Source organism: Podarcis pityusensis, assembly GCF_964106645.2.
Source record: "Podarcis pityusensis genome assembly, chromosome: 5".
Lineage (NCBI taxonomy): Eukaryota > Metazoa > Chordata > Lepidosauria > Squamata > Lacertidae > Podarcis > Podarcis pityusensis.
The window spans coordinates 79,577,074-79,587,368 of NC_138032.1; the positions used below are offsets into that span (position 1 = coordinate 79,577,074).

The following is a 10,295-nucleotide window of genomic DNA, read 5'->3' on the forward strand; positions in this document are numbered from 1 at the left end:
TTGTTCTAATCAATAAATAATTCATTACCATATTTCTTTGGCAACTGTGTCTTGACCTAAGAGACTCTACAACCAGAGGCATCAGTAGCTTCCAGTCATTTTCATGACACAGAGACTGAAGAAATCAAATATCTCATGTAAATATTGCAATTTTTAAACCCTGCTGCTGGGAAGGAATATATTCTGAGAGACGTTACTCCACGTAATATCAAATTTGCTGTTTATACTATGCAATGACTATGTAAAAAACTAAAATGAAACAAACTAGCAACTTTATAGAGGGCAAACAATCAGATATCTAAAGTTCAGGAATGGAAAACCCATAGGGAATATTAGAACGAAGCACATGAGAGCACCGCTTGTACAACATTGAGTACACAAATCCTATAGTTGAGTTATGCCTCCTAGAAATATATGATATGGGCGACTCCTAAGTCCCCCTGTGGATCACAGAGATACAATGGCAGCAGGGGAGGCGATTGCAAACCAGGTGATGCCTTTGCACTCTCAGGAAGCTAGCAGCAGTAGAACTTTGATCATGTCAGGATGACATCAGATGGAGAGAGAAAACTTGATATATCTGGGTTTTGGAGTGAGGGGAGCAGCGCTTAGTTGGAATCCTGACTCACTCAAGAGTTGTTCAGCCCTGCATCCTGTAGCAAAATATAATTACACCTCTCTATCTATCTATGGAATTTTTATTATAGTGTTTGGGGGGGGGGTAAGCTGTATCCCTGAGTTCCTTCTAATTCCTGGATCCAAGAAGGATTCGAGTGCTGGAATAGCCAGGGAAGTTTCTTGTTAATGGTCTAATCATGGGTTGTTAAGGTAACAAAGGAAGTGGCTCTGCGCCAGAGAACAAATGGATGGACCGCTCTCCTTCAACTGTCTGGTGGTTAAGACAAATGGCAGAGTTGCGGTGTGAGAGCTAAAATCTGGCAGAAACCAGAGAGAGAGAGAGAGATGTTTGACTTCTGCTTGAATCCAAGGCAGCTGCTTATGGGAGATGCAAGACCCTCTTAGAGTGTTAATGCTGTGAGCCCCTCCATCATGGGCTCAGGTTGTATATCTGGGTAAATAAACCATATATCCTAAAGACACCACAGTCTTTGCTGTCCATCACTCTAAAGAAACTGAAGCCTGGAACCCCTAGAATATCGCACTGCTCAGAGATTTGGGTGGCATGCAACGCTGTTATAAATTGTTTTGGGATCCTTTATGAGAAGCAATTCCTAAAATAAATAACAATGATGTTCTAAGGCCCTGTTAAGGAATTTGCTAACTGTGCCTGTGAATGGGCTGCAGGGCAGTGCTCTACCCTGACCTTCCTTCACTGAGTGGGCATCCTGCACAATCAGGCTTCCTGATCATAAAGGTAAAGGTAAAGGTACCCCTGACCATTAGGTTCAGTCGCGGATGACTCTAGGGTTGCACGCTCATCTTGCTCTATAGGCTGAGGGAGCCGGCGTTTGTCTGCAGATGGCTTCCAGGTCATGTGGCCAGCATGACTAAACCATTTCTGGCAAACTAGAGCAGCACATGGAAATGCCATTTACCTTCCCGCTGGAGCAGTACCTATTTATCTACTTGCACTTTGATGTGCTTTTGAACTGCTAGATGGGCCGGAGCTGGGACCGAACAACGGGAGCTCACCCCGTCGCAGGGATTCAAATTTCCAACCTTCCAATCAGCAAGCCCTAGGCTCTGTGGTTTAGACCACAGCGCCACCCGCATTCTTGAGCATGGGGGTGACTAAATACATCTTGCAAAATGCAAGTCCCTGTTCAGACCTTCCCACTCAATGCTGGAAGACTGGGGGTGGAGGAGACTAGGTCGAAACATGCTGTTGCTCCTTAGATACAATGAACGAATGCCTGGCAAAGGCATAACTCTACAGACGATCATGACACACTAGCAGGAGAATGTGAGTCTCTGCCCGGTCACTGATCTCATGCCTGCAGAAGCATGCATGGGGCTACGTCACTATGCCTCAGTATCCACAGAGGTTATATTCGAGAAATGGGAACCTATAAATGTTAAGAGTTGAGGCATGAGAACAGGCAGCGAAGAGACAATAGCTAAGACTAATAACAGCAACAAAAAGTGAGATAATTAACATTTATCGCCTCAGAATCCTTTCTGCTGTTTTGCCTTGCGTTGCCAGGCACAAACACCCACCAGGAAGCACAAATTGGGCTGTTAGATGAAGTTGCTCACTTGATGAATCCTTGGCTTTGGCTAAACTTTGTGGGCTGTGATTGGGGGGCACAGAGGAGACAAAACCTGCCCCAGAGATTGGGGTCACCAAAGCAGCAGAACAGATTTTTGCCCCCTCCCCTAAAGGCTGCTCATTTAATATACACACGTATACTCACAGTCATAATTATGAGTGGCTTATATATTTTGACTAGCTGCCAGCCAATAATAGATTTTTCTGCTACACAATTATTATTATTATTATTTTAAAATGACATCCACAAGCTCTTTTCTGCCCCCATCCCACCCAAACAGTTTTAATTCAATCACCATTATTCAAACCTCAGCTTGGTAATTAAGCAAATTACTTCAAATGCGGTAATCTGATCTAAAATCTTTTTCTGCTAATCTGCAATGAAGTAAAATTTGATAAAAAACAAAGAGACTGGCAGGTCTCAGAACTCCGCACTGAGTACAGAAATTAACATCTTGGCACCTTTCAATGTAATGATGTTCCCGACTTCTTGAAAAGCCTACATTCATTTCCTCATAATGCAATATTTTTTCTCTGTGTTTCAGCTTAATTACTCCTTTGAAGGATCAAAGGCACATTTTATTAGTTTCATTTGGTGCCTACAATGTGTAAATGCAAAGAAGGATGATAAAACATGCGGCTACGTGAGGATGAAAACTTCAGGGCTTCGTATGATGTTGGCAGAGGCATATTCCAATACCCGCTTTCGTTTCTTGATTTTCAGCAGAGTATGCTACTAAATGGAGTTTTCTTTTGGACAGACATATGTAGGATTCTGCTGCAAGTGACCCCCCCCGGGGGGGGAGGGCAGGAAGGAGTCATTTGATAATCTGCACTGATTATTGTTTATAATCATAGACTGTTGCTTATTCCAGGCAGAGACAATACCTTGCCTTTGGGTGAACATTTTCTACAATTGCCAAATAGAGGTGGATTTAGGGGAGCAGGATTGCTTTGGTGGCACTAGGTGTGGAGCCTTGGGGGAGCCAGAAGGGAACATCATAAATAGGATTTAGAATGGAGTGTGAGAGGCAGAGGTGCCAAATTTTAGCATCACACAGGGTGCTGCTGAAATGTGAGATCCAGACACTAGCTCTCTAGACCTGACAACCTGGACAGGCTGACAAAGGGAGGAGTGTGTCCACCGCCCACCGCCCACAATAGCTGGGTTCCAAGTAATTTACCTGCTGCTTTGAAGGCAGTCTTTAGGAGAAGAAAGGGCTAAGGAGTAAGCTCTACACAAATCTGGAGTGGAGTCCAGTTGAATGGTGTCTTGTACACCTCTTTCCAGCAAGCTCGAGCAGTCAAGCTGGTGCCAAATGTTTTGCTCCACTTTCCTTTGGACCACATCAGTAAGTCCTTGTCATCTGGGCAGCCCAGGACCTCCAGACACACTGCTCAGGCTTACACCCCTGGGAAGTCACTTTGGAACTGCTAAAGCAGGAAAAACAACACAGGAAGCGGCCACAGCAGGCGCTCTGATTCTCCAGTGGTTTAACTTCACCCCACCCAGAGGTGTACTCCATTGTATCTCGAGACAGACAGATGCCAACAAGTTCAGAAATTAGCAGCTTATATTTAGCCCAGAAGCAAATAGGTAGCCAATGTAGATTTTAAAATCATTTTTGAGTTATATATATATAATAATGTAATAATAATTTATTATTTATACCCCGTCCATCTGGCTGGGTTTCCCCAGCCACTCTGGGTGGCTCCCAAACAAATATTAAAAACAAATACAGTGGTACATCTGGTTACGAACTTAATTTGTTCTGGAGGTCCTTTCTTAACCTGAAACTGTTCTTAACTTTAGCCAATGGGGCCTCCCGCTGCTGCTGCACTGCGCAGCTGCGCAATTTCTGTTCTCATCCTGGGGCAAAGTTCTTAACCCGAGGTACTACTTCCGAGTTAGCGGAGTCTGTAACCTGAGGTGCTTGTAACCCAGGGTGTTTGTAACCCGAGGTACCACTGCACTGCATTAAACATTAAAAACATTTCCTAAACAGGGCTGCCTTCAGATGTCTTTTAAAAGTAGGATAGTTACTTATTTCCTTGACATCTGATGAGAGGGTGTTGACTCACTGCCCCAGTCAACACGCAATATCAACAGTCTATATGCAGCTGTATTCTGCAATAATTGTAGCTTTTGGACCATTTTAAGGGTAGTACTCGTTTATTTAAATTCTCTCCATTTGTAACTCTACATTGCCTTTCTTAAGTGAAATAATCACATAGCCAAATCAGGCTGGCTGCATGGAATCCTGTTCATTACATCATTACTAACTGGGTGAAGCTATGGATGAGATTATTCCAGAAAGGAAAAGGGAGTAGCAAGTCAAGAGGAAAATGGTGCTAAATCAGTAATCAGGGAAAATTGTGGCGCTGCATTTGGGTGGAAAAGAGGAAAGAGTTGTTGTACCTTTATTAGTGGTGTGGAAGAAGGAATTTCAGGAGGTGAACCAGTATGCAAACTGAAATGCAGCTATTCTTCAAAACTTGACTCTGAATTTTGTGATACAGCTGTCTACCAATAAACATGTCAAAAAAGTGTACATTAGCAGGAGATTCAAAGAAAAATGTGTGTATTCCAGAGAAATGCAGCAATCACAAGGTTCCCTTTGTATCTGTAGCATTTAGGAGCAGCCTGATCTGTTTTGGATGCATTCTGTGTCACTCTGCTTAGATTCGCTATTCAGGAACGAATCTGATAATGCTAAATCGAAAAATCTTTTTTTGCCCCGACTGACAATAATGGTACATTCCTTATATCTGGGATGGTCCTCCTCTTCCATGGAGCACTCAACTTTGGGAGGGATACACATGGAGAGGTGAGGGAGGAAGAGGACACCTGCCTACCCAGCCAGATCAAAAATTGGCTATAATTCCCCCCCCCCCTTTTGCACATAAGTGGAGGAAATATGTAAGAAAAGGAACCCCTCAATAATGAAATTAAACTTCCCAAATTTTATATACGAGCATGGCATCTTCCAAAGCAATCCTTGAAATTATTGTTTTAACTTGATGAGGTTGATGAGAATTGTCCATTATAAATTCCTAACCACTCTCAAAGAACTAGTTTCTAGGGTTCTCTTGGGTGAAGAAATGTCCATTAATCCACTTTTACTTCACAGTGTAAACATCTTTAGTCATTACATAACAGCTCTTGAATAACATTCTATGATCCATGTAGGATTGAGATTACAAATAAAAGTATGCTCAGTACGCTCAGCTATTTAATTTGCCACTTTACAAAATGTGGGACAAAATATATTAGTGAGTTTATAAGTTAATTTCATCTTTTTTTCAATTCCATACCCAGAAATTAAAATTCTGTAAATTTTCAACCCATAGCTTTAGAGAGGTAGTCCACCCATTCCAAAATGTACTAGCATTGCTGTTATTCTATATCTAGCACATTGCATATTATAAATTTCTTTTATCAGTGTGTTCCTTTGATGTATAATGAAGCTTTGAGCATATTCCTCCACCGGAAAAGCTGAATTAATGAATCACAAAATTACATAACCTGGACTGGAAACCTCCCCCCCCCTTAATATCTTCAGTAAAACATGCAAAATATCCCACAGTGCTACATTTGCATTAAAATTTATTTTAGGCAATCTGTAAATCAGTGGCAACTCTACACGCAATATTCCAAATGGATGTTACCACACACACACACACACACACACACACACATTACTGACATATAACTAGCTGGTACAATGCAATATGGAAAGCATTTGTGCTGCACTTAAGATGCATCTTAATTGTGATATTACACTTAGGGAAATCTACTTGATTTGGTGGGAACATGATTACTGAAAGAAAAATTGTTTTACCCCTCACCACCACAAAATTACTGATCATATGTTGGCTGCTCTAGAACAGTGTGCATGAATTATGGATGAATTGGGGGTGAATCAGTCTCCTACAAAAGAATTTCTGTTGGCTTTCTGTCTTAATTATTGTTGCTGACACCGCTCAACCCTGCAGGAAGCAGGATTTAACCCCAGCTGATCAGCCAATGTGGGGTGGGTCCAATCCTCCTTGGTTTGACTGGGTGTGTGAAAATCCTGCAGGGAGCTTCCAAATTGAGCTCAACCATTCAGAAAGCAGGATTTAACTCTGATAGGTGGGAGTGTGCGCGTGTTCAATCCTGCTTGGTGGACTGAATGCCCATGTTCCTCTGCTCAACCTTGCAATATAAAGGAGGTGCCCAAACAATTTTTAAAAACAACCTCATCAATTGTGCACTGTTTTCCAGCTTTTATACAGCACTGTTGTGAGCCCAATTGCTCAATTGCGTCATGTTCCTGATCATAGATGAACACAAGAACTACAGCAATTTCTGCTTCTGTGTCCATTTGCAGAGGATTTCCCTGACACAGCTTGTTCTCAGATCACAAATAGATATTTAAAGGGGGAGGAATTCCTCAAGACTCCTTTGATTGTAAGAACATTCACATTTTCCAAACCTCTTCAGTGCCTCAGTTTCCTTCAGTTGCTACAGTGTTGTCATCCGCCTGCACAACCTGGGTTCTTACTCTTTTGATTTATTTCCAGAATTAGTCAGACTGGGAGGGGGGATCCCAACCACACAGGGATCAAGTAGTGAATGGGATGGCATCACTGTAATGCACAGCTAATCAACCTTGACTGTTTAATTGAGCTCTTTTGACCTCCATGACACTAAGTGAGAGACAGAAAAAATGGCTATGCAAGTAAATGTAAAAATATTTTCACAAGTTTTTTTAAAAAAATGTCAAACTTTTTACCAAACTTTGGTAAAAATGTTTTTTAAAAAACCAAAACAATGAATACTTCTTGAGTCAGTTGTACAAGTTAAGAGCTGCTTTTACCTCTTCTTAAAAAAAAAAAAAGTGAAAGCTTCCTTCCTTTACTCTGGAGATGAAGCTATGAGGAGACTCAGAACAACAAAGGAAAAGTATGTTTAATAAAGATAAGCCAAGTCGAAGAATCTGCAAAGTTGAGTACAGAAAGTAATATTAGCTAATGGAGGCATGTTGAACTGTCCTTTAATAAAACATGGAATCTGTCATTGAGAAAGTCTTGACTTGCTTTGCCCGAGCCTGTCTTTCTTTCCATGGAAAATTGATGGATAAGGAGGGAATATTTTTAACTATGTATTTCAGATCTTCAAAGACAACTCATGAACACGACATTGCATTGTAAAATCCCTGGAACTATAGATTGGATTGCATTTTAGAATTTTCAAAGTGAAATTTAACCCATTTGAACTTTAAGAGGAGAAAACTTCAGGGCATATGGACTGTGCAGGAACTCACAGTGTGTGTGATGTCATATGTTATCTGGGCCATTCGCATGTACATTCATATATCTGTACATTATTATGATTTGTTAAATTTGTTGCTTGATTTTGCCCAGGGCAACCCAAAGTGACTTACAAACCAGATAGACAATAAACCACACAGATACATTAAAACAAAGAGGAAAGAGAAATACATGAAAAAGGCCAAATATAGTTAAAGGCTAAAGGCCTGGTTATGGAGGAAGGTCTTTGCCTGACGCCTAAAGATGTGTAGTGAAGGTGAGCATTCAACAAATGGAGAACCACCACAGAGAAGGCCCATTCTGGTGTTGCCTGCAGCTGTGACTGCCTCTTATCCGAGGGCAAAGCAGCATAGGGATGGAATATTGCATAATGGCCAGAGGGCATTCCTCACCACTTCTACAAAAATCCAGGCTGCTTGAAAGGCCGGATTCCACTAAATAATTGCACTAGCGGAAGCCAGCTCAATGATTCCCACTTGTGCAATGGGGTTTCTACCGTCTTCTCACAGCCCCCTTTTGTCCCCTAAAGCCAGCTGGGGCAGGCAGAACCCCCAGAACAGCTAACAGGGGGAGGGTAGATTGTTCCACCTGGCAAGAAGAAATGGTTACGCTGATGGAATGGTTGTATTAGCTTTATGTTGAATTCCACCATTTGTTACCATCTGTGACCCAAATGCAGCAAGCGTCCTAGCTGTGGTTTCTGAGCTGCATTCCTGGGAGTTCCTCTGTGAAATGATCAGCAGTGACAGACAGCTTCCTTAAAATATAGCTTGCTACTAGGAGTGCAGAATTACTATTGGAAGAAAGAACCAGCCCAGTCAGGCTTGGAAAAAAGATTTTAAAACAAACAAACTTGGGCAATATCTTGGTTTATTCCAAGTCTGATTCTGAGCCCAATTTCAATCTCTGATGATGTCATAAGGAATGTAACAGGATCTGTTCTGTTCCTGAACACACCCCCACCCACATATGAGCTCACAGACAGTCAGAATTATACTAACATTACTATGACAGTCATTGGTTCTCTTGACACTTGCCTGTCTTGGCATAAAAGAGCAAGCCAGGAAGGACTGGTCAGGGGAGTGCAGACAGTCAAGACTGCCTCATTGGAGGAAGCTATGAACTCCTATAATCAATCTAAAAGTGGTGGAGAGGGTACAGATTCTCTTTAAGGGGACCTACCTGGATTCTGAGGTTTTAGATAACTACCACCCATTATTGACTCTCTGCACTTGCCCAGCCAATCCTCCCCTGATTTGCCCTTTTTTATATAAGCAAACATTTTCCATTATCTTCCACCCTGAGCCATATGATCTGTGGAGGAGACCCTACTCGTGCTTCTGCCTATGGCTGTGGTTTGCAATTCAGTGACCTGGGATAGGACCTTATTTTCTGTGGCACCCTGGTTGTAGAACCCTCTTCTGTTCAAAAGACTGCCCTCGTGTTACCAGGCATTCATCATCAGGGGATGATGTTACTGCTCCTTCAGAAAGCGAGCTGAGAATGTTCTGCTTTGTCTTGATTTTTAGTTGTGTGTGTGTACACGCACACACACATATACACACACACAATTGTAAGGAATACACACAATTGTGTGTATTCCTTACAGTTTGCTGACCTGGGATCTCCTTGGGATGAAGGGTGGTTTAAAAACATAACAGAGGGATAGAACATATTAGAATATATGCTAATTCACCATGAATACATTGTGCAGGGGTATTCTGAAGGCTGCGTATCTCTCATCCATAATGCACATAATTTCCCTCCTGTCTGTAATAGATAAGGATCTGCAGAGCTCCCTTGAGAAATGTTACTTACTGAAACTATTTTTGCTTCCCTTGAAATTCCTTGGAAGTCCCTTCATGAAGAATGAGGCTTTGAGGCTGCAGGAATTTGTTGCTCAGAAGATAAATGGGACTCACCTTCTCTGTATCAGAACCCACTTCTTTGCAGTGAAGTTGTTCCAGTGTCAGAATTGCTGCTGCTGCGAGGAAATCTCATAGAAGAGGTGGGACAGGGAGGAATAAATTGAGCACAAAAAAGGACACTCACCTTGGGGATACAAAAACTTTGAGTGGGTGGTGTTCCAACATCATCAAGTGTTAGGGGAAGAAGTATTTTGAGATGCCTGGTCCTTGACTCTCAGCTTGCAAGTAAGGGCTTCAGCCAACCTGAGATTTATACATGTGCACACAGAAGATCCCATGTCCAATCCTTAATGTTTCCAGTTAAAAAAGATCTGATTGCAGGACTGGGGTAGATCTCTGCCTGAAATCTTTGAGAGCTGCTTCCAAAGTAGGCAGTATTGAATCAGATGGACCAGAATTTTGACTCAGGGTGAGACAGTTTCATATGCTTGTTTCATTAGCCTTTTGTGACCTCACACACGGGTGGGTAGAGATGTGATTGCCTAGGTAATATTTGTGTACCTTACTTATGGAGGTTTTCCCAGAAAAGGATTGAGCTGTTTGGTCCTCAGAGAATTCTGCTAAGTTACATTTTTCAAGAAGATAAAGTGTTTTCTATGTTTTGATCAGGAGCCTCAAGCATATCACCGTAAGTAAGGTTAAGTGTATTAACACAATAGTTGCATGGAAAACTTGCCTTTGTAACTGTATGTGAAGACTCACAAATGTCACTGGATCTGCAGCTTGGGCTAAGATGATGATGATGCTAATAATTTTGTACCCTGCCCCATTCTGGGTGGCTTCCAACAGAATATAAGAAAACATGATGATGGTGGTGATGG

General features: G+C 41.9%; 1 long non-coding RNA gene across 4 annotated transcripts in view; it reads left to right on the forward strand.

The window, feature by feature from the left end:
- Positions 1-9,968: 9,968 nt before the first annotated feature.
- LOC308476941 overlaps positions 9,969-10,295 on the forward strand; it is a 35,006-nt gene continuing 34,679 nt past the window's right edge. For all 4 annotated transcript variants that reach the window (XR_013986240.1, XR_013986241.1, XR_013986242.1 and 1 more), the window contains exon 1: positions 9,969-10,102. This is a non-coding gene — a long non-coding RNA (uncharacterized lncRNA). The remainder of the gene's footprint in view (positions 10,103-10,295) is intronic.